Consider the following 26008-nt stretch of genomic DNA (forward strand, 5'->3'; position numbering starts at 1 on the left):
GCATCAAAGACTAAGTCATTTTAGCAAGAGTTTGGCTATAGTCAAGCTTCATCAAGGGTTTCAGGCAGGAGAGGATACACTTGGCAACATGGTGCTGAAGTACCTGTAAACATGGGAAAGTACCTGTGAACATGGGAAAGTATAGGAAAGACAGCAGGGACATAGAGAGCTAATTCCACATCTATGGTCATGGTGTATGAGAAAAACATTTTGTTTTTTTAAGTGCTGAGTAAACTTTTCATTGGGGTAACAGATGTATGCTAAACATGGTTTACACCTAAGTGAAATAGGGTTTTGTCTCCTAGAGGAGAGATTTATGGGAAGCTTGGATGAGTATTTAAAGCAGTAGTAAACTCTGGCAGATAAAAAAAAGAATCCCCTGCAACGCAATGGCATAATATTCTATTTTGAATCGCATCCTAGCACATTATGAAAAAACGTACCTTAAAACGAAGCCCTCCATGCTGTCACCACTGGCAGGGCTTCCATCTTCATCTGGTCTTCCTTCTGGGTTTGCAGGCTCCAGTCCTTTGAATGCCTGATCCGCGATAATGTCACTCCTGTGCATGCAAGTGTAACGCTCTGGGGTTTGATTTAGTGAACTGGATTTGCAGCTGCAGAATTTCCACTCAGTAGTCTTGTAGAGATGTGTTGGATCACCTTATCCAACTCTCCTGACTCATCATAGTGGCTCAGCCCGCTTCAGTATGCACATACACAAACACTCAGATAAGATGTTGCTGGAGTGATAGATATCTATGCAATAGTATTGAGGTGATATATTGAAGGAATAGGCTTGAGTAGTGATAGCAATTAATGATAGGCACTCAGGTAGTAATGTTGCAGGAGCGATAGCAGATGGTGATAGAGAGTATGCAGGAGGGTTAGCAATCATGTACAAGTAACAGGTGGTAGGGGATAGCAGATGAAGTGTACAGGAGATTCTAAGTAAATGCAAGGATATAAGTTACAGGTGGTAGTAGGCTCAAGAGCTAGCAATCTAGGTAACGATGCAGGTGATAGATATTGTAGTGCATATATCCTAGAGTTTAGCAACAGTTCTTAATATGCAAGAATAGATAGCATGTGACTTGATAGGAAGGGATCCCCTGCGGGTACTTATCACTAGCTGGTAAGCGAGGTAAAGGATCAGGTAGCGAGGTAAAGGATCAGGTAGCGAGGCTCCGGTCAATCCAGGTATAGGAAGATAGCTGGAGGATTCGGCAGCGTCAGACAGGGATGTATAACGAGCGGTTGCACGAACACCTTGTGAGTGCACAGCGTCGGTTGAAATAGCCGCTCAGAGCGGCGCCTAGTGATGACGTCATCAGATGTTAAAGAGACATGCAGCTATATGCGTTCCACCTACCTGAATGGTGGAACGCAATGTGGAAGTAAGAGGCTAGAAAGGTACTGAAAGTACCAGGATCTTACAGTACCCCCCCCCATAAGGCCGGCTCCAGAAGGCCTATAGCACTGGTCTCTCAGGGTATTTAGAGTAGAACCTTCTTATAAGCCTGGATCCGTGAACGTCAGAAGCATCCAACCAGGTGTCATCTTGGGGTCCATAGTTTTTCCATCTGATGAGATATTGGAGTTTTCCTCTGTGGATAGGAGAATCCAAAATCTCCCTAATCTCAAATTCTTCTCCCCCTTCAACTTGTACTGGAGGTGGAGGCAAGATGGTAGGTCTAATTCCTTGGTTGGGTATATGTGGCTTTAGTAGAGATACGTGGAAAATAGGATGTATCTTAAGATCTGCCGTTAAAGTAAGTCGAACTGCAGATGTCCCAATGAGTTTCTCGATTGGAAAAGGTCCCAAAAACAGAGGTCCAAGCTTTTTACTGGGGATTTTCAACCTCAAGTTTTTTGTAGATAGCCAAACAAGATCCCCAATAGTATATCGAGGAGAAGGTCTTCTACGAAGGTCGTAGTACCTTTTTTGTTGGCTATGAGCATGTGAGATGGTGGTGTTAAGTAAACCCAGAGAGTCTTTTATTTGGGTAAGATAGTCAGAGGCTACTGGATTACTTGATGGTAGGATGCGTGGTGGAAGAAGTGTGGGATGAAACCCATAGTTTAGGTAGAACGGACTTTGCTTAGTAGTACTGTGGGTTGCATTATTATAAGCAAATTCCGCCAAAGGGAGGAGGTCCACCCAATCATCCTGTAGGTATGAGGTGTAGCAACGCAAATATTGTTCAATACACTGGTTGACTCTTTCAGTTTGTCCATTGGTCTGTGGGTGATAAGGGGAAGTAAGTTTTCGCTCAATACGTAGTATATGACATAGAGCTTGCCAAAACTTAGAGATGAACTGTGAACCCCGGTCAGATAGAAGAGTCTTTGGAATTCCATGTAGTTTGAACACATGTTTCACTAGTGATTCCGCTGTTTCCTTAGATGAAGGTAGTCTGCGAATAGGAATGAAATGTGCCATCTTTGTCAGATGGTCCACTGACACTAGGATGGTAGTAAATCCTTTGGAAGGTGGTAATTCTACTATGAAGTCTAAAGACACAACTTCCCATGGAACTTTGGGTATTGGTAGACTGCAAAGTAGACCAGGTGGTTTTGTAGTGTCAATTTTGGACCTTGCACAGATGTCACATGAGGAAACAAATTTCTGTACAGACGTCTTCATTCCAGGCCACCAAAATTGCCTGGTGAGCAAATTAAATGTCTTAGTCATACCCATATGTCCTGCCATAGGTACGTCATGTGATAGTTCCAAGATTTTAGTACGCATACCAGGAGGTATGTAGAGTTTGTTGTCAAAGTAGAGGAAGCCTTCTGCATCAGCACTTAGTTGTGGTGGTGGTGAATCCAGTCCTAGACTGTGCAGAATCTCTTCCTTTAAGGAAAGAACAACACCAATAATACGGTCATGGGGTATTATAGGAAGTGAAGGGATTTCAGCACAGTTATCTTCGGTTAACCGTGATAACGCATCCGCCTTCTTGTTCTTATCTGCAGGTGTGTAGGTCACTAAGAAATTGAATCTTAGGAAGAATAATGACCAACGTACCTGCCGATGGGAAAGGGTCTTGTTGGTCTGAAGGTATTGGAGATTCTTATGATCTGTATATATGAGTATTGGCAACCGGGTACTTTCAAGTAAATGTCGCCAATTTTCAAGTGCCAGTTTTATGGCAAGCAACTCTTTTTCACCCACTGGGTAGTTCACCTCTGGGCTACTTAGTGCTTTAGAGAAGAAAGCAACTGGGTGGAGTGGTGAAGTATTCGTTGGTCGTTGGGAAAGAACTGCTCCTACAGCCATATTTGACGCATCCACCTCTAGGATGTATTGGAGGGATGGGTCTGGATGGCGTAGTATGGGAGCAGAAGTGAAGCTTGATTTTAACAAGCGGAAAGCTTTATTTGCTTCTTCAGACCATTTGTATGTTTTTTTCACACTTGTAAGTTGTGTGAGCGGTCTTACAATAGAAGAGAAGTTCTTGATGAACTTCCTATAAAAGTTTGAGAACCCAAGGAATCGTTGTAATGCCTTACGAGTTGTTGGTACAGGCCAATCCAGAATACACGATATCTTGCTCATATCCATCTTGATGCCATTCTTTGATATGATGTATCCTAGGAATAATACTTCTTCCTTATGAAATAGGCATTTCTTCAGCTTTACATATAAATTGTGTGCGAGTAATCTGGACAACACAAGTCTTACATGTCTTACATGTTCAGACAAGGATTGAGAGTAAATGAGTATATCATCCAGATATACCACAACACAAACATCGAGTAGGTTTTGAAATAATAGGTATTTTATTCAAAGCAACAAAACTAGTATCAATGTAGTTCCCACAAGATCCTGTGTCGATCATAGCCTTGGTAGTGATTCTATTTTGGTCCCACTGTAAGATCAAATGAATGAAAAGACAGGGATTAGAAAAAGAAGTCGTTAATCCCGCCAGTAATACATGTCAACACTCACCCTCTTTTTTGCGGACAAGGGGACAGACGCTTATCAGATGATCAGCGGAAGCGCAATACATGCAGAGATTTTGAGATTTTTCTCCTGGCTCGTTCAACAGACGATAATGGTGGGCGTATGATTCCTACCTCCATAGGAGTAGGGTCAAAGGACGAAAACCGAGAAGGATTGGGTAATGGTACTCCCATTTTCTCAGCCTTCCTTTCTCGTAAACGTCTGTCAATATTGATGCTGAGTTGTATTAAGGCATCCAAAGTGCCAGGTAAATCCGCTCGGGCGAGCTCGTCTTTAACGGCTTCGGATAACCCGAGCCTGAACTGGGTTCGCAGAGATGCATCATTCCACCCTGAATCAAGGGTCCATCTCTTGAACTCTGCTACGAAGTCTTCAACAGGTCTCCTTCCCTGTTTTAAAGCCCTCAATTGGCTGTCAGCAGTACTCTGCCTATTTGGGTCTTCATACAGGCTAGAGAGTTCTGCTAGGAACGCAGGATAGGAGTTGAGAAGAGGGTCATTTTTCTCAAAGAGAGAGTCTGCCCAAGCCCGTGGATCACCTGACATATATGAGATAGTGGTGCAGACTTTAATTTGGTCTGTATTGTAAGTACGATGTTTTAAATTAAAAAGCAATTGACAGGCGTTTTTAAATTCACTAAATTTTTTCCGATCACCTGTAAACACTTGTGGAGGGTTTATTTTGGGCTCACGGGGTTGAGCAGCAGTGAGCTGTGATACACGGGCTATCTGCTGTCTCAAAGTCTGATTTTCTTTTTGCACTTCGGTAAGAGGAACAATTAATGCATCTACCTTTTGTGTTAGGTGCATCACATGAGTGGCTAATTCTGCTGAATCCATTTTTTCTGGTTCGTGCAATCTGTAACGCTCTGGGGTTTGATTTAGTGAACTGGATTTGCAGCTGCAGAATTTCCACTCAGTAGTCTTGTAGAGATGTGTTGAATCACCTTATCCAACTCTCCTGACTCATCATAGTGGCTCAGCCCGCTTCAGTATGCACATACACAAACACTCAGATAAGATGTTGCTGGAGTGATAGATATCTATGCAATAGTATTGAGGTGATATACTGAAGGAATAGGCTTGAATAGTGATAGCAATTAATGATAGGCACTCAGGTAGTAATGTTGCAGGAGGGTTAGCAATCATGTACAAGTAACCGGTGGTAGGGGATAGCAGATGAAGTGTACAGGAGATGCTAAGTAAATGCAAGGATATAAGTTACAGGTGGTAGTAGGCTCAAGAGCTAGCAATCTAGGTAACGATGCAGGTGATAGATATTGTAGTGCATATATCCTAGAGTTTAGCAACAGTTCTTAATATGCAAGAATAGATAGCATGTGACTTGATAGGAAGGGATCCCCTGCGGGGTACTTATCACTAGCTGGTAAGCGAGGTAAAGGATCAGGTAGCGAGGTAAAGGATCAGGTAGCCAGGCTCCGGTCAATCCAGGTATAGGAAGATAGCTGGAGGATTCGGCAGCGTCAGACAGGGATGTATAACGAGCGGTTGCACGAACACCTTGTGAGTGCACAGCGTCGGTTGAAATAGCCACTCAGAGCGGCGCCTAGTGATGACGTCATCAGATGTTAAAGAGACATGCAGCTATATGCGTTCCACCTACCTGAATGGTGGAACGCAATGCGGAAGTAAGAGGCTAGAAAGGTACTGAAAGTACCAGGATCTTACAGCAAGCTGGAGTCACGGCTACGGCACAAACCTCTGAAGGGACATTTTGAGTATGCCGTCCCTTCAGAGTGCATGCCCCATTGACATCACCAGCTGCAACAACAGTGAACATCTCCTAAATGTTTAGAAGATATTCACGGTACCTACAGGTAAGCCTTTTTGTAGGCTTACCTGTAGGTACAATTGAAAAAATTTAGTTTACTCCCACTTAAAACTAAGATGGAGTGGGGAGGGTAAGGTAGAAAATAAGGAGGCTAATAGGTCAGACAGGGGTCAGACAGGTACTGGAGGGTGAAAGGGGAGAGAATCAGGAGGGGGGCGGGGTGGTAGTTTATGGCAGGTTATAAGGAGTTTGCTATGATGCAGTGCAGTGGCGGCTGGTGCTCAAAAATTTTTTTGGGGGGGGGGGCGCAAACAGAAAAATGTAATAGGCATTGCTTTGCGGCAAAAAACGCTGTAAAAAATTGCGTGACTTTGAGGTCACAAAAGTGTGAAAGGGGCCTTCAGTAATTAAGGTATAGTGTGCCCCCTTCAATGCAGAGTGACAATCGTGCCCCTTTCAATGCAGAGTGACCAGCGTGCCATGCCCCTTTCAATGCAGAGTGACCATCGTGCCCCTTTCAATGCAGAGTGACCAGCGTGCCGTGCCCCTTTCAATGCAGAGTGACCAGCGTGCCCCTTTCAATGCAGAGTGACCATTGTGCCCCCTTTCAATGCAGAGTGACCAGCGTGCCTCTTTCAATGCAGAGTGACCAGCGTGCCCCTTTCAATGCAGACTGACCAGCGTGCCCCCTTTCAATGCAGAGTGACCAGCGTGCTCAATTTCAATGCAGAGTGACCAGCGTGCCCTCTTTCAATGCAGAGTGACCAGCGTGCCCCCTTTCAATGCAGATAGACCAGCGTGCCCCCTTTCAATGCAGACAGACCAGCGTGCCCCCTTTCAATGCAGACAGACCAGCGTGCCCCCTTTCAATGCAGACAGACCAGCGTGCCCCCTTTCAATGCAGAGAGACCAGCATGCCCCCTTTTAATGCAGAGAGACCAGCGTGCCTCCTTTCAATGCAGAGAGACCAGCGTGCCCCCTTTCAATGCAGAGAGACCAGCGTGCCCCCTTTCAATGCAGAGAGACCAGCGTGCCCCCTTTCAATGCAGAGAGACCAGCGTGCCCCATTCAATGCAGAGTGACCAGCGTGCCCCCTTTCAATGCAGACAGACCAGCGTGCCCCCTTTCAATGCAGACAGACCAGCGTGCCCCCTTTCAAAGCAGACAGACCAGCGTGCCCCCTTTCAATGCAGACAGACCAGCGTGCCGTGCCCCCTTTAATGCAGATAGACCAGCGTGCCATGCCCCCTTCAATGCAGACAGACCAGCGTGCCCCCTTTCAATGCAGACAGACCAGCGTGCCCCCTTTCAATTCAGACAGACCAGCGTGCCCCCTTTCAATGCAGAGAAACCAGCGTGCCCCCTTTCAATGCAGACAGACCAGCGTGCCCCCTTTCAATGCAGACAGACCAGCGTGCTCCCTTTCAATGCAGACAGACCAGCGTAACCCCATTCAATGCAGACAGACCAGCGTGCCCCCTTCAATGCAGACAGACCAGCGTGCCGTGCCCCCTTCAATGCAGACGGACCAGTGCACTTACCTGCAGCAGCAGCGTCTCCTCGCATTCTCCCGCCACCTCCTCCTCGGCCAATGGCATGGTTTTTGCCTTTCGGCCAATCAGGAAGGTCTCGGACCCACTTCCTGATTCACCAGGAGGAGGATCCCTGTGACAATAGCGAATTTCCATTCGCTATTGTCACACAATGGGTGGGCTCGGGGCGCACTGCTTTACGTCCCGGGTCCACCCTTTTCTGAAGCCTATTAGAGCCTCTGGCTCTAATCAGGTGATTAAAAAAAAAACCCCATTGAACTCCTGCGCCCCCAACGCACCAGCCGCCACTGCTGCAGTGAGACATGGATTAATACAGTTCTCATTGTACTAAAACAATTACTGTAAATAGAAGCACTAAGTTATAATTGCTTGCACATAAAAACTATTTCCTTTACTAATTGATGTGGCTGCTGTAAGAGCTGTAGCAACAGCTACATACAGTGTACAGCAATGTGTTTTGGCAGTGGTACCAGAAGTGGCAAAATACAGTTAGGCCAAGTGTTTCTTAGCCAATCACAGGATGGCTTTTTATGAATGAATACAAGGCATCCCCTGATTGGCCGAGGTAAGGAGGCAGCAGATGACATCATGATTTTCTACCACAGGGTAGCATACTGTATTACCTTCCAATATTCTTTTTGTGCATGGCATCATGGTTTTAAGGCTTTATACTGTATATTTGATATTTATTATTTTCTTTCATTAATGGTAGCATTTTGGAGATTGTGTCATTTTTATGCACTCAAAGGGAATTTTAGAACAATTTTGTATAGAAATAAAGGTTTGGTAGACATCTGAAGGAGAATCATTAGACAAAAAAAATAATTCTATAATGGCTATAGATTCTGTGCTTTTAGAAATTATAGTTTGGATCTTTTAATCTGTAACATGTACTTCCTTACAAAATTGCCTTGCTTTCAAGGATGCGAGCCAGCGAAAGGCAGCATGCTAATATTTTAGTAAAAGCTAAGGTGGAATGGCCTCTTTAACCACTTGCCGACCAGGCTTTTTCTGGCACTTTTTGTTTACATTTAAGTTTAAGTTGGTATTTTTTGCTAGAAAATTACTTATAACTGCCAAACATTATACATTTTTTTTTTAGCAGAGACTCTAGGGGATAAAATTGGGATTTTTTTATGTCATATGGTATTTGCGCAGCAGTTTTGCAAATCAATTGTTGTGGAAAAAATACACTTTAAATAATTGAAAAAAAACAAAACCCAATATTTACCCCAATTTTTATTTGTATAATGTGAAAGTTGATGTTATGCCGAGTAAATAGATACCGAATATGTCACGTTAAATTATGCATGCTCGTGGAATGGCGACAAACTATGGTACTTAAAAATCTCCATAGGGAACACTTTACAGGTTACCTGTTTAGAAGTACAAAGAAAGTCAAGAGCTAGAATATTGCCCTTGCTCTAACATTTGTGGCGATACCTCACATGTGTGGTGTGAATCCCCTTTACATATGCCTGCACGACTTACTTATGCGTTTACTTCTGTGCCCAAGCTTGGAGAGATGAGGGCACCTAAATTTATTTTTCTTATTTATTTTACTTTTTATTTTTACATTATCCCTTTAATTTTTTTTTTTAACAAGTAAATCCCCCTTGGATTGGGACTTTATATACGGTAACATCAACTCCAAAAAATGTAGAATATTTTTTAAAAAAGTTCAGTTTATTAATTTGTAAAAAAATTATAGGTACAAATTGACAGACAAAGTTTTGTGAAAAACTATACATCTCACAGCCATAAAATTTAACCTTCCATGGAATTGTATGATATGATGCACCACAAATCCCAAGCACCCTACGCATTATGGGACCATGCCCTTCTTCAGGGGTGAGGAGGAGAAGATGCACCAATTCACAATTTGTGTTTTTCTCTATCTATTAATTAATACATAACATAGTATGCTAAAGAGCTCATAAGGCAAAATGTTAGGCTGAGTTTTACGTACCATCCAAATATGTTAACATATGTTAATATTTATATACAGGGATGATGGTAACCAACACCAGGCTCCAACACTCTTGGGTTATCTATAAACGTTATTTCCTGACAGACTCCATGGCAGCATACGTATCGGGTTTGGCCCCGCCTCCAAACCTACCCATAGGACCTCACTCCCATAAATCTTTGCTCCTGTTCAGCACACGTGTTCTTTTTTTGTCCTCCAAAGGATTACCTGATATCCTACCTGAAGATGGATTCCGGGTGATGGATGGCTCTACCTGTCGGGTATGGAGCTCTCCAATAAGCCCCAGCTGCTGCGGGGTATGGAGGAGGGGCGAAGATGTAGCAGCCTTGGCCAAAAAGCCCAGCTGCTGCGGGTGGCCGGTACCCTTGAAAGAGATAAGTCCGGTGTGCATCCATCCCTGGTGGTCTGCGGTTCGTGAGTACACTCCATGGCAGCTATGTTATATGCTTATATTTGCCTTTGTTTATATGTTTTTTCTCTTACCTGGTCTTTCCTGCCTTCCCTGGTGGCTAGTGGTCCGGGGCCGGTCAGCGGTTCACTTCCTGACCGGCCGCCGGTGCGGTGCGCTACTGCGCATGTGCGGCGCCTCCAGAACGAGGCTTGGTTCTCGCGCGTGCGCAGTAAGAGCGCGGCGCATGCGCAGTGAGTTGGCGTCGGCGGCGAGCGCTGATGACGTCACCAGGCGCCATATTTAAACCCCAGAACTGTCAGCAGTGTTGTGTTTATACACACTGCTGATACTGGGTGTTCCATACTCCGCATCTGATCGGTGTTTGGACGCCTGCTGTTCGTTGCCGCTCTGCCTGCTAACCTCTGGTTCTTGGTGAGTACTGGCCCCAGTTTGGGAGCCTTCCCCCCCCTCCTCTTTTGCTGGTTTTCTGACATTGCTGTCCGGCTCATTCTTGTAGGTCAGCATCAGAATGGAAGCTACTTTGCCCTCCGGTGGTCAGCCCGCCCCTAACAGGTATTTGGGGCTTCTTAGTGGGGCTGTGGGTTATAGGGGGTGGGGGTAGGAACTCAAGTGTTCCTAGCTTCCTGTCTGTTTTTTTCTGTTTTTTCTCTTGTTCACAGCCCTCCTCGTTCAGAGACTAGGCACTCTTCTCAAAGAAGTGAAAGACGCTCAAGCTCTCGCCACCGGCACTCTACAGGAAAGTCCCGTTCGGGCTCACATCATCAAAAATCATCTACTTCAGCCAGCCACGCACGGAGACCTGACAAAGCAGGTTGCAGAGGCTGTGGCGCTAGTGTCCCGGAGAGGAAGCTTTTCTGTGATAGATGTTTCTCCCAGGCTGCGGGAGAAAGGGATACTTCCGATCAGCGCATTGAGGCTTTGGTCAAGAGAGTGGTTAAGGACTCTTTGGCAGAGTTGGGTGTCAGTCGTTCTCAAGACACTGCAACGGCTTCCCCAAGCCCCTCCCCTGTAGCACTACAGGTACAGGAAGATTTCGAGTCAGCCCACACAAGCCATCAGTCGATGCTCTTGTCAGGTAGCGACTCTGAAGATGAGGATCCCTGCTTGGGTTTTGAATATACCTTGGTGCCTTCCCTGGTTAAAGCGGTCAGAGAGACCTTAAATTGGGAGGAGTCAGCTGTTCCCCCTCCCAAGCAGAAGAAGTACTTTAAACAGCTCAATAAGGAGCGTGTTAATTTTCCCTTCCTGGGAGAGTTGGGTGAAATCATCTTGGAGGAGTGGAAAAAGGTGGAACGTAAGAATTCCTTAGTATCCAAGATGGCTAAACTTTACCCCTTCAAAGAGGATGATGTGAAACATCTTGAGTCCCCTCCCCTAGTTGACGCAGCAGTCATGAGACTGGTCAAGCACGTGACCCTTCCCTTAGAGGATACGGTCTCATTTAAAGACCCGTTGGACCGAAGGATGGACTCTGATTTGAAGAGAATCTACCTTACAGCAGGTATGGCCTGTAAGCCAGTCCTGGCTTTGGCTGCTCTATCCAAGGCCATGGAGTCTTGGGCTGATGTGGTAGACGAATCGGTCAGATCTGTTTCGGAGGAGGTGGCCAGAAGCGCTCCAATCCAGGAGCTTAGGCTGGGCGCGTCGTTCCTTGGGGAGGCTTCCATAGACTTGATCCGTCTATTGGCAAGAGTTATGCTGTCCTCGGTCACAGCTAAGAGAGCTCTTTGGCTCCGCCCTTGGGTGGCGGATCCGGCATCAAAGCAAGTTTGGTGCCGTATTCCCTTTGAGGGGTCCTCCCTTTTCGGGAATAAACTGGACGAGGCCATAGCCCGGGCTACAGGCGGTAAGTCTGGGTTTCTTCCCCAGGATCGGCGCCAGTTCAACGTCAAGAAAGGACAGCCTACCAGAAAATTTGTGCCTGACCGGGCCAGGGAAGCTCGTTCTTATAGACCTGGTCGGGAGTTCAACCGGAACTGGAGATCCAGACAGTCTTCCAGGAAGACGACAAAGAATGTCTCCTCTGGGGACCGCGAGCCCACTAAGTCCTTTTGAAGGTGGGCCCGCTCAGACATGTCGGGTGGGTGCACGTCTACGCTCCTTCCGACATGTCTGGGCGGCTTCGATTCGGGACCCCTGGGCCGTCAGGACGGTGTCTTCAGGCCACAAGTGGGTCTTCAAGGAGAGGCCAGGCTCAAGGTTCCTGCCTACTGCCATACCATGTCTAGAAGAAAGGCGTCAGATTTTGTTTTCTTACGTCGAAGCTCTCATTGCTCAAGGGGCTGTCATCTCCGTTCCAGAGTCAGAGCGAGGCCAAGGAATATATTCTCCGCTCTTTCTGGTCCAAAAGAAGAACGGATCATGGAGACCAGTAATAGATTTGACCTTCTTGAACAAATTCATAAAAAAAGAAAGGTTCAAAATGGAGACCCTGTTGTCCATACAGCAGTCAGTCCAGCCGGCAGATTGGATGGTGTCCATCGACTTGAAAGACGCCTACTTTCATGTCCCTGTGGACGAAGATTTTCAAAGGTTTCTCCGGTTCGAAGTGGGAGGATTACATCTTCAGTTTATCTGTCTCCCATTCGGGCTCTCAACATCTCCACGGACCTTTTCAAAAATCTTATTGGCCGTGGTAGCCCTACTGAGATTGAAAGGTATCCGTCTTCACCACTATTTGGACGATCTACTCCTGTTGTCCCAAGACAGAGACCAACTATTAGTTCATCTGGAGCAGGTCGTGTCCACTCTCCAGAAGTTTGGTTGGTTACTCAACAAGGAGAAGAGTCACCTGATTCCAACTCAGTCCCTGATCTACTTGGGCGCTCTGTTCGACACAGAGAAGGCGACTATCTCTCTTCCAGAGGAAAAGATAGGGACTCTCCGAGACAGGATTCGCTTTGCCCTCTCATCCTCTCATCTTCAGGCACGTCAATGTCTGAAGGTGATCGGGACTATGGTCGCAGTAGTCCCCATGGTGAAGTGGGCCCTGTGGAGGATGAGACCCTTTCAGAAGGGATTCCTTCAGCAATGGGATACGTGGCATCTGGATCAACGCATCTTCCTAACCCCTTCAATGAGAGCGAGTCTTCCTTGGTGGCTATGCAGAGACCACCTGCTGAACTGCCACTCTCTGAAACCAGCTCCGTGGGTAGTGGTTACCTCGGACGCCAGCAACATAGGCTGGGGTGCCCACTGTCTGTCGGAGGTGGCACAGGGCAGGTGGGAGTTTTCCACTCGAGGAATAGTATCCAACATACTAGAACTCCGAGCAGCATTCCAAGCTCTTCGAGCATTTGCTCACCTGACAAAAGACCAACCTGTCATGCTGCGCCTGGACAACACCTCAGCAGTGGCATACATCAGGAAACAAGGGGGTACACGCAGCTGGTCCCTATTGAGGGAAGTGGAGCCGATTATGTCCTGGGCACAGAAAAATCTCTCGAATCTTTCAGCGGTTTATGTTCCAGGAGTCCAGAATGTCAAAGCAGACTTCTTGTCCAGAGTGGATCTGGACAACAACGAGTGGTCCCTTCACAAGGAAACGTTCGACTGGATCCTAACATTGGGGTTTTCTCCAGAGGTAGATCTCTTCGCCTCCCCCTGCAATCACAAACTGCCGAAGTACTACTCAAGATTCAGAGATCCACAAGCATCAGGGATAGATGCACTCTCGGATCAGTGGAGATTCCACAGGGCATACGCCTTCCCACCAATTCCGATTGTGTTGCAGTTCCTTCGGAGACTCAGGTCGGAGCCAGTGGAGGTAGTGGCGGTGATTCCCTTCTGGCCGAACAGGCCATGGTTTCCCCTTCTGACGCTACTCAGTGTCCAAGATCCAATCCCGCTACCCTTCAGACCGGACCTGTTGTCCCAGGGGTCTGTACTCCATCCATGCCCAGACCGTTTACATCTCAAGGTCTGGATGTTGAGAGGAGGAGGTTACAGGCTTTAGGCTGTCCAGAAACGGCAATCTCGACACTACTTAGTGCTAGAAGAAGCTCAACGAACAGGGTGTATCAGAGAATCTGGGAAAAATTTTCTGCACAACTGAATACAAGGCCTGATCCTCAATCTTCAATTAAGATCCAGGATGTATTGAGCTTTCTCCAATCAGGACTGGATTTGCCTCTATCAGTGAGTTCGCTCAGAGTCCAGGTCTCGGCTATTTCTGCTTTTACAGGGATCTCCTGGGCCACTCATGCCCTAATTCGTCAGTTCTTCCAAGGGGCAGTGAGAATCAGACCTCAGAGAAAACCCAGGTTTCCCAAGTGGGATCTGCCACTAGTTCTGGATTTCCTGGCGAGTCAAATTCAAGACATGTTTGATTCTTTGACCATAAGAGAGCTTACACTGATAACAGTGTTTCTGGTGGCTATAACCTCAGCAAAAAGAGTGTCGGAAATTGGGTCCTTTGGGACACAAGAGCCTTTCTTAACCTTTTTTCCTGACAGAGTGGTGCTCATCCCCATGCTGGATGCGAGACCAAAAAGGACCTCTGTCTTCCATGAAAACATAGAAACAGTATTACCAACCTTTAGACAGGAAGAGGAAGAATCTTCGGTTCATCCGCTGGATGTTGGAGAGTGTATTAAGAGATATTTAAATGCCACTTCCTCTTTCAGAAAATCAGAACATCTTTTCGTTACCTTTTATGGAAAAAACAAAGGTTCAAGAGCCTCGACGAGATCCATTTCCTCTTGGATCATCCAGACCATCCAGTGGGCTTATAGGGCTAAGGGCTTGACCCCTCCAGCAGTAGTTACAGCTCATTCGACGCGGAGCATCTCTACCTCCTGGGCAGTATCCAGACATGTGGCTCCTGAAGTCATTTGCAGAGCAGCATCGTGGTCCTCTATTAACACTTTCTTATCCCATTACTGTGTTGAGCCAGCGGCTCTTTCTTCTGTGAATTTTGGTTTGCAAGTCCTGTCTGTTTGACAAAATGCATTAAAACTTTTCTGTTCAGCACCTGCCCACCCTGTGTGTACGGCGAGTTATTTCCCGATACGTATGCTGCCATGGAGTCTGTCAGGAAAACGGAAAATTTATATCAAATACTTACCGTAATTTTCCTTTCCTGATGGACTCCATGGCAGCAGGAGTTCCCTCCCGGATTTCTGTGGAGGATAGTTACAGAACACGTGTGCTGAACAGGAGCAAAGATTTATGGGAGTGAGGTCCTATGGGTAGGTTTGGAGGCGGGGCCAAACCCGATACGTATGCTGCCATGGAGTCCATCAGGAAAGGAAAATTACGGTAAGTATTTGATATAAATTTTCCGTTTTTTTTTTATCATTTTTATTCCTATTACAAGGAATGTAAACATCCCTTGTAATAGAAATAAGGATGACTGGTCCTCTTTATGGAAAGATCTGGGGTCAAAAAGGCCCCAAATCTCTTTCTTATCTTTAGAAGCAAAAAAATTTAAAAATATTTTTTTTTTACTCTTTTGGTTAAAAAAAAAAATGTACTTCCATTCTGGTCCAGTCCTCCAAGGCCATAGAGGCGATAAAAGAGTATCTTCTCTTTGATCGCCTATGGAAGCAGCTGGCCGCACCGTCAGATTGTTTCCCAGGTGAACCAGCAAAAAAAATAAGCCCGTGAAACACCAGCGAGCAGCAGAAAGGAGGGCTGCTCATAATCCAGGTAACCACTTACAAACCGCAACGTATGTATACATATTGCGTTCGACAAGTAGTTAAAAAAATTTTACGTCCTTCCTGCAGTGGTATGGTTATGTAAGTATTCCACAGATCACTACAGCATTTATGGAGCTGCTTTATGCGTTGCTACGGTGATACTGTTAGGCGCATTAATGTGTTTAACATGCAAATACAAACAATGTCACGTATTTACCTATGAATAAGGCGTAAATGAAGCATTTAATGTCAGAGCAACCCTACAGATGCTGACTGTTTTTTCTCATACCATTAATATAAAGTAAAGGCTTGGAAAGGCCTATATATAAATCATTGCACAAAATTTTACTGAGCAAATAAATGTAGCCAGGTGCTCGGCTAAGAATGGAGAGTGGGAGAAACACTGTCTGCAACTGCTCTCTGGAGCTGCCCTGCTGTACGGAACTGGTTATTTATTTATTTTTTTACACTTTATAAATCCCAAAGGGAAATTGGAAATTTTTTGTGACACAGACACACTTAAAGAGGTTGTAAACCCATACAAATTTTTTTTTTTCAACCTGAAAGAGAAACACATAATGAGCTAGTATGCATCGCATACTAGCTCATTATGAAATACTATGAAATACTACTTATGAATACTCATTATGAAATACTTACCTTCGAACGAGCCCCCGCTGTGCCGCCCGCTTACCTGTATGATGGGCGACATGTTCAGTCGCCCGTCTTCCGGGATCGCGGGCATCCGGCCATCTGATTGGCTGGAGCCGCGGTGACGTCACTCCCGCGCACGCGCGCGGGAGCTGACGGTCACGGCACGGGGCTCTGAAGGAACGGCACCAGCGGCCGTTCCTTCAGAGCGCATGCGCCAGTGATGTCACTGGCTGCATGTAAGGTAAATATCTCCTAAACAGTACATGTTTAGGAGATATTTACAGTACCTATAGGTAAGCCTTATCATAGGCTTACCTATAGGTAAAAGTTGCAGAGGAGGGTTTACTTCCTCTTTAACAAAGACAACACAAGATCACAGCAAAAAACAGAACAATATACAAAAGCTATATCAGCAAGAGAAGGGGGCTTCTAAGCAGGAAGAGTTCAATAGTTAAGGCAGCAACGCACTGTAGGAACTGCAATCCTGAGGATAAACTCTACTGCAGTCAAGAGTTTTTGAACCACATTTCCCAGAGGGAGATTGCCAGGAGGAGGGGAAAGAACTGCATTTTCTCAGGCAGTAGAGGAGACAGCTTCCATTTTGTCATGCGGGAACCCAGAGAGTGCATATCGCTGTCCACTACTACATAACAGTGGCCTGAGCAGGATCCAGAGTGCTGAGTCCAGGTGTGCTGAGAATCAGAGTCACCTAGGTGAAGAGCATAGAGTGGACTAATCGCACTAGTGAGCTGTTTCCATCTGTTGTTAGAGAGACTAAGCCCTTTAGGAACTGACTATACATCCATGTAGTACCCTTATTGCTGCCTGCAGACTCGACTGGCATTATATGTTACAACTTTGCCACAACACTAGCCAGCTGAAGAGTTAGGACTAAAGACTGTCTCTTTACAGCTGTTACACAGAAATCTTCACCTATTGCTTATGTTAGGAGGTACCTCTCGGGGGACATTGCACTAGATCCTAGCAATTCTCCTAGAGTGCACTCCAGACTAGATACAGTACTACTATTCACATTGCAGTTAATGCGTATACACACTGTTTATTGGTGACTTTGCTGATTCATTAATCCCAATCTAGTGGTACAGAACTCTATTCTAAATTACCTTGGCATAGTGATTATATTGTCTAGAGGACTGTGTTTGAACCTACCTTCTGTGTGTTAATTTATGCTTCAACCACCATTGTTTTCCATCCGGTACCAATACTTTGAGCTATCACAGCGATCAGGTGGTTGATCTTTATAACGAGATCCAGGGCTCACAGTGAGATTCAGAGAAATCTCTATGCACAAGGGACAAGGCCAAACCCAATATTGGATGCCTGTGATCTTCAAAACCTCAGATGGCACTGCATTAAAAACAGGCAATATTCTGCAATTGTCATTATTACATAGGCTCAGTAATACTTCCAAAAATTACTCTGTGTGAACATAGTTCACCACGCCATCCAAAAATGCAAGGTAAAGCTCTAATGGTGCACGGAAGAAGCCATATCTGAATATGATCCATATACGTTGCAGTCTTCTCTGGGCCAAAGCTAATTTAAAATGGTCTGTTACAATTTGGAAAATTGTTCTGCAGTCAGAAAAATCTAAATTTGACATCCTTTTGGCAACCATACGTACCACGCTTCTGGACTAAAACGGAGAGGGGCTTCCTGCTTGTTATCAGCATTCAGTTCAAAAGCATGCATCCCTGGGGGTATGGGGTTCATTAGTGCGTATGGAATGAGCAGCTTGCACATCTGGAAAGGCACAATCAACGGTGAAAGATATATCCAGGTTTAAGAGCAGAAAATGCTCCCATCCTGTCAGGAACAGGTGTGACCAAAAATGCATGGACTTCCACAGAGAATACCAGTTACAAGTAAAATGTAAAATAATATAGTTTATTTTAAAAAAAAGTAAATAACATAAATGTAACAAACCTCCAATATTACAAAACTGTGTAAATCAAACAAGAGAACCAAATATTGACACCCAATGAACAACTTCCCAAACCAAATATATACAGAAAACAGGGAATGTGAAACGTAATCGTAACAGAGCCAGGGTCATACATTGGATATCAAGCAGAGGGAGCTGTGAGCAAGACAGGACAGGGATGCAGGATAACAGGAATGCAGGTCATGGGCACATGGAGACAGAACACCAAAGCAAGGAGGAAGAGCATAGGCTGGGCTTATATACCCTTCCTGCAACAAGCATCAGGTGATAACTGATTACATGAGATGATATGATCTTCTTTCTGCTGAGAGGCATTCACTGGCGGACACCGGAACTGCAGCCTGTAGATCTGCAAGCCACAGTTCCACCAGCAGGTGAGCCCTTTCCTGACAGTAACCCCCCCCCCCTAAGGAGCTGCCACTGGACGCTCCAAACAGCCATACCTGAACGAGTCCACAAAAGATAGTCATCTGTTAAATAAGTCCAGAGAAAATGTTCTTCGTATGCTGAAAAACTGCTGGGTTCAAAGTGAGATGCCCTGCTGCCAAGATCCATCAGCAGGCAAAGTGTCCCACCGTCTGGGTCAAATGACTGACTGGGTACCCCACCGCTGGGGTTAAGCAACTGGCTGGGTGTCCTGCCAGCCAGATTCTCTGATATGTACAGCTTTCAACTCCAAGTCCCTCAAAGCAGCATGTACCCCAATGCTGGGGTCCCACAGGTTATCTGAAAACTTTTCCCCTGGGTCATGTGAACTCTGGCACCGAAGTGTCTCGTCATGACCATGTAGCTTGCCTGGTTTCCAGGACTTGCTCTGCACATCAAAGGCCACCTAGATCTCTCCAAGGCACTGGTTACACGACCCGGGTCCGCCAGTGCACCCGGAGCTGTGCCAATCGCATCCAAGTCATAGCAAAGCACGACAGGAGCTCACCACGACCAGGGCCATGAAGGCAAATGCAGCTACCTGTTACCAAGGGTATGTGTGGACCACCAGGCTTTTGCACCATAGGAGCAACACACTGCCAGAGGGACTCAACCGAGGCAACTGTCAAACGAATCTCAGGCCAAGCAGGTAACCCATATAAGGCACGTGAAGACTCAGAACTTTCAGACCAATTAGCAGATGAACACTTAACCTTTGCACAATAAATTCAGCTGGGCAGCAGGCATAGAGCCAATAAAAACTAGCTGCACAGTAGGCACAGAGTCATTAGAACCTTGCTGGGTGGTGGGTTGCAAATAATTATGATCAGGATAATCATCGGTCAGAGGATCATCAGATGCATGCTGGCATCAGATCATTAGAGGCAGGAAGGTTGTTGGGTACAGGACCTCCAGAGGCAGCCCGGGCATTGGGTACTGGAACCTACGGCTGGGCATCAGGAACCCAACCACCAGGCTGGGCATGAGGAACTGGACCATGAGGCTGGGCATCAGGAACCAAACCACCAAAATGGTACATTTTCTCAATATTTAATGTTTTCTATTTTCTATTGTGAATAAAAAATGGGCTTATGGGATTTGCAAATCATTGCATTCTGGTTGTATGTAGATTTTACACAGTGTCCTAAATTTTTTGGAATTGGGATTGTAGAAATAAAGATTAGAAAGTAGACAGATTACCATGCATGGAGGTCCTTGTTGAAGAAGCAAGTGTCAAGCTAAGGACCTGACAAAAGGTCAAAAGGAGTGAATTTTAAGCTCCAGTCCTGGACAGTTGCAATGTAGCACCTCCCAGACATAAACATTTAACATGTTAACTTATTTAGGACAGAATTTGCACAAACAGCACTTCAACAAGTACAACAGAAACAAAAACACTTTACTACTATGGCCCCAATATCTGTGTAGATATTACAGTATTGGCTGCATTTACAAGCCCTCTGAAGTGCACCAATGATAAATACATATGAAAATATGAACACATGCCAGTAGAACAAGAATAGCACAGGTTTTAAAAATGAACAAAAAAAAAGGGGGCATGACCAACTACCACCGGAGGTGGTGACTGTTTAGTTGAGGTTTCAGTTGCAGACAACCAAAAGGAAACCAGACACCCACAGCCTCTTAAAGGAGAGTCAGCTCTCCACATGTCCAGGAGGGGAAGAGATCATGGGAAGCTGTAAAAAGACAATAGATTTCATACCGCCGCCAGCAATGCAGCCAAAATGGTGGCAGCATCACGCCTGCTTCAGCATTCAGTCACTCCTCTGTGGAATGCTGGGAAGGCAGTGGCAGCCTGGGCAAAACACTAAAGCCTGGTACGCACAATGAGATATCGGATGATTGATCGTCTATTTTTTTTTTTTTTTTGCATGCTAGTTTCCATATAGAAAATGAAGAGCTTACTAAAATTACGAAAATTCTCGTACGACGTAATTAAAATTCGGAAGTGATGTAATGTATTGTATTGTATTTTCAGACGAAAACTGTGCTTATTGAAAGAAAATTGTATGATCTGGTCAGCTCTCGAAAGATGTGTACTAACGATCAGAATATATTGTTTCGAAAGCAGTCTTTTTCATATGATTTTCTGATCATGTGTACTAGGCTTAACACTCCAGCAAAAAACATTAGAGGACACATTAGAGTTGAGCACACATGATTTAATAATGAAGGATACAAGCGAGTTACAGGACTCCCATTAATGAGTTTCCCACTTTGAATCAACCAGTGGTAAATACAACACTGAAGGACAAGATGGTCTCCCTTAGGAGCTCTCTGCATTCTGACATGCTGACTCTAATGCAAATGTTTGAAAACTACACACATTCCACATTGTAGACTCACAGAATGAAAGAGAGGATGAGATCACTTTGGAAGAGACATCCTGCTGCAACAATGTTAAAATAAGAGGAATAAGCAAATCTTTGACCTCAGAAGAGCTAAAACCCTTTTTACCTAAACTGATGTGTAAGGCATTATTTGATGTATCTCCTAGGGGTATTAATTGTGGATCACATCCACAGATTATCCAAAACTTCTTTCTCTTACGTCCTCCGACAGTCGCCGCCCCTTCATATTCATCACCAATGGGGTTAATGACCTTCTCCGTAGGAGTAGCTAGGCAACAGAATATGTTAATATTAAGGCTTTTAACATATCCCACCCCCACGGGGGTGGTCCCCTCAGTCAATACCCTCATACTTCCTGTGTCCATACCTCAGTTTCAATGTCCAGCTTGTCAGGAGTAGCTGGATGTCTCTATGCTGGGGCATTTTGTCTCAGCCTTTTCTCTTTTTTTGATTTTATTTGAAGTTTTTTTCTCTCTCTTTACTTAGCTGTTCTTTTTTGTCAGCTTTAGTTAGTTCTTCTGATGAAGAGGATCGTGCGGGCTGGGTCTCGGGCTGATCCCCCTGGTCGCAGGTTGTGGGTCAGTGGCTTCCCAGTCTGCCTTCGAGCGTTCAGTCAGGTATTTGTCCTGGCACAATGAACGACCCTTCTCTGCTCGCTGCAGGGATGCTAGGTGAGGTGGCTACCTCACTGGACGCCTTGCGGTATCGCTCCGCAATCCTCCTGCGTCCTGGCTGCGACTCTCCCTGTCCCATGTGCAGTGGCTTGATCGCTTGTGCGGGTTCCCCACGCCTTTTAGGAGGAGAAGTGTATCTGTGTGGGGACCTGTCTGTTTGGGGGGTGTCAGTCTGGGACTGTGTAACCCTGACCCTGTTCACACTGCTGGAATCCCTGTCTGTCTTGGCTGCACTTTGTGACATGCAAGGAGGAAGGCTGTACTGCACTATCTCTGGGATCAGAATGTGTGCTGTTCTTCATGTGTGACAGGCTGTGTGCTGCGGGGCATGATGTGTGTCATGTTTGTGCATACTGCGGCGACCGCTGCGGCGGTCCGCCATTATTTTTTATTACACTGCATGTGATAGTGTTTTTTACTGTGGGCGGGAGCGGCGCTTTTCGGCGCCAAGCGCCGCCATTTTGGCGGCGATCGCTCCGGCCTCATGCTGACACTGTAGGCAGCCATTTTCTTGTAGCCTTCCATAGGCTTTAATAGAGCGCCCTGATTGCATCACTTCCTCTTCTCCTGGGTGCACCGATCGAGGCAGCAGCAGCAGCGGTGGTCTCTGCAGGTTTTTACCTCTCTATCCTACAAATCCTTGCCTGAGTTTCTGTGCCTTTTCCCTGTGGGGGCTTGTGCTAGTGTGTGAGTGCGGTGGGCTGCGCTGACCGCGCTTATAAAGGGGCAGTTGCTATTTATTCTCCTGCTAAATTTTTGTTTGGGGGCATGGATTCTCAGGAAAGCAAATTTCCTCTCACCTTGGTGGGAGGCCAAGGGGCTGCTGTTTCCCCCCCAGGGGGTGATTTGGCTGCTGTTGTGGATAACCTTGCTGCTCAGGTGCAAATGCTTGTGGCTGCTCAATCCACAAAACGGCCCAGGGTTTCTATTTCCTCGGATTCCGAGGGTGAGGGTGATGGGGCTGCTATGGCTGGGGTCTCCTTGTCGGGGTCCCGTTCCTCCCTGGATCTTGTGGGATCAGAAGTGGAGGCTGAGGTGGAAGGGGTTGATAATTCTCCCCCTGGCTCGTCTGAAGAGCTTGCACTCATGGATGAATTGGTTGCTTCTATCAAACAAACACTGAGCTTGCAGGATGAGCCATGTCCTCCTGCTGTTTTAGCTTCCTATGGGACGCAGCGGAGACGCAGAACTTCACAGGTTTTTCCCTGCACTGATGATTTTCAGCGCGCTGTTAGTGAACAGTGGGGCAATCTGCGGAAGCCTTTTGCTGTGCCAAGTAGGTTCAAGCTGCGTTATCCTTTCACGCCCGCTACTGATGAACGTTGGTGTGTGCCACCTCCGGTGGATCACGCGGTGGCGGTTTTGAATAAGTCTACTGCGATTCCTGCTGAGGATACGCCGGTGTTCCGGGATGCGACGGACAGGAGGCTGGAGTCTCTTACCCGTCATACTTATTCGGTTACCGGTTCTATGCTCAAAGCTATTTTTGCTTCGCTTATGGCAGCTCAGGCTGTCGCACATTGGACGCAGGTGCTTAGGCGCGTCCTGGTGGCTTATTCTGCCCCTCCGGCGACGCTGGCTATGGTGGATCAAATCCATCAGGGTGTCATGTATTTGTGTGATGCGGACTTGGATATAGTACCGTTGGCTGCACGTGTGCACAGTGTGGCGGTGTTGTCGCGCCGCCTGATTTGGCTGAAGTGTTGGTCTGTGGACCAGTCTTCGCGCAAGACCTTGGCTAATTTGCCATATAACGGATCTCGTCTTTTTGGCGACTCCTTGGATACTCTGATTAAGGGGATCACGGGTGGTAAGAGCACGCTCTTGCCCCAATCCCACAAGGCTAAGGCGGCTCCTGGTAAGAAGACCGCTTCCTTTCGGCCCTCTCAGGGTTCCTTTCGTGCCTTTCGGTCACACTATAAGGGCAAGCCATTCAAAGGCCAAGGCTCCCAGAAGAAGCCGTGGACAGGTAAGCAGAAGTCCGGCCAGTCCGGATCCGCTGCCCATAACAGTGCGGCCTGAAGGGGCGCCCTCACCCAGTTCTGGGGTGGGGGGACGCTTGCTCGGTTTTCTTCAACCCTGGCTGGCCCGCATTCGGGACAGGTGGGTTCAGGAAATCGTTCGATCTGGCTACAAGATCGAGTTTCTCTCCCGGCCGGAGAGCAGATTTTTCCCCTCAAATCTTCAACTGTCTCCGGAGCGTTTGCGGGATCTGCACCTAGCGGTGCGGGACTTGCGGGCTCAGGGAGTAGTGGTTCCGGTGCCTCATCGGGACAGATTTCGGGGGTTCTATTCCAATCTGTTCACCGTGCCCAGGAAGGAGTGCAAGGTGCGTCCGATTCTGGACTTGAGGGCTCTGAACCGCTTTGTGCAGGTTCGCAAGTTCCGCATGGAATCCCTGCGGTCGGTGGTGGCTGCCCTCCATCGACTTGAAGGATGCGTATCTTCACATCCCCATTTTCGAGGGTCACCAGAGGTACCTTCGATTCGCCATTGCGGAGGATCACTACCAGTTCGTGGCGCTGCCTTTTGGCCTCGCTTCGGCTCCACGGGTGTTCACCAAGGTGCTTGCACCGGTTCTGGCTTTGTTGAGAGCCCAGGGCATATCTGTCCTGGGGTATCTGGACGACATTCTGGTTCGGTCTGCGACCAGCCAGGGTCTCGTGAAGGACCTGTCCATCACGACGCAGACTCTGCAGGAGTTTGGTTGGACGATAAACTTTCCAAAGTTGACGCTGTGCCCGTCGGTTCGTCTTCCCTACCTGGGGATGATTCTGGACTCGGTCCAGGCGAGGGTCTTCCTGCCGGAAGACAAACTCAGGTCTCTTCAGGAAGAAGTCAGGTCCCTCTGTGACGTTCCGTGTTCGTCCATCCGGACGTGCATCCGCTGTTTGGGATTGATGGTCTCGGCTTTCGAGGCGATTCCCTTCGCCCAGTTTCACACGAGGGGTCTACAAGCGGAGATCCTGTCCAGGTGGGACGGGCGACCGCGATCTCTGGAGCTCCAGATTTCATTGAGTCATCACACCAGAAGGGATCTTCTGTGGTGGCTCCAGTCCCCGACGGTGTCGGGGGTCAAGTCCTTTCGTCCTCTCTCATGGACGGTGATCACCACGGATGCCAGCCTGTCGGGCTGGGGTGGTGTCCTGGGCGTTCTGTCCGCCCAGTGAACTTGGTCGGTGGAGGAATCCTCCCTTCCGATCAACATTCTGGAACTACGAGCGATAAATCTCTGTCTGCGACGTTGGTCGGACAGGCTGCAGGGCCGTCCGGTTCGGGTGCAGACGGACAATGCCACAGCGGTGGCCTACATCAACCACCAAGGGGGCACCAGGAGTGCCCGAGCGGCTCGGGAGGTGGCCGAGATTCTGTCTTGGGCCGAGACTCACGTCCCGGCGATAACGGCAGTTCACATTCCGGGGGTGGAGAACTGGCAGGCGGATTATCTGAGTCGCCAGACCCTGGACCAGGGGGAATGGTCCCTCCACCCGGATGTCTTCCAGATGTTGTGCGCTCAGTGGGGTCTTCCGGAGGTGGACCTGTTCGCGTCTCGTCTGAACAACAAAGTAAAGAGGTTCGTGGCAAGGACGCGCGATCCTCGGGCAGACGCGTCAGACGCGTTGGTAGCTCCGTGGCATCAGTACCGACTGATGTACGCATTTCCACCGATTCAACTGCTGTCCAGGTTCCTGCGCAGGTTGAGCTCGGAACAGCACGCGGTGATTCTTGTGGCACCGGACTGGCCTCGCCGGTCCTGGTACGCAGACCTCGTGAATCTGGCAGTCGACGCCCCGTGGCGTCTGCCTCTTCGAGAGGATCTCCTGTCTCAAGGGCCGATATTCCATCCTGCTTTACAGTCACTGGCTTTGACGGCCTGGCTGTTGAAACCGAGGTCCTGAAGGATAGGGGTCTCTCCCCTGAGGTCATTCACACTTTGATCAACGCGAGGAAGTCTTCCTCGGGGAAGGTCTATTACCGTACTTGGAAGGCCTATTTTGCCTGGTGTGAGTCCAGGGGGCATTCCCCTTGCACGTATTCGGTGTCTCGGGTGTTGTCCTTCCTTCAAACGGGTGTTGACCAGCGTTTGGCGCTGGCTACGATTAAGGGTCAGGTGTCTGCGTTGGCCGTTCTTTTTCAACGTCCTGTGGCATCTAACTCCTTGGTTGGCACTTTTGTTCAAGGGGTGCGACATCTGGTCCCTCCTAGGAGGGATCCTCTACCTCCTTGGGATTTGAATCTCGTTCTATCCGTGTTACAACATGCTCCTTTTGAACAGATCAGGAAGATCTCGTTGGCTATGTTGTCCAAGAAGGTCGCCTTTTTGGTGGCGATCACTTCGGCTCGCAGGGTGTCGGAGCTGGCAGCTTTGTCCTGCAGGTCTCCGTATCTGGTCGTTCACCTAGATAAGGTGGTCTTGCGACCTAACCCTTCTTTTCTTCCGAAACGGATTTCTGATTTTCACCTCAATGAGGATATTGTCCTCCCTTCGCTCTGCGCGAAGCCCAAGCATCCGAAGGAGGTGGATTTGCACTCTCTGGATGTTGTTCGGGCGATCAGGGTG

This window comes from Pelophylax lessonae (assembly GCF_965119305.1).
Source record: "Pelophylax lessonae genome assembly, chromosome: 4".
In the NCBI taxonomy this organism is placed as follows: domain Eukaryota; kingdom Metazoa; phylum Chordata; class Amphibia; order Anura; family Ranidae; genus Pelophylax; species Pelophylax lessonae.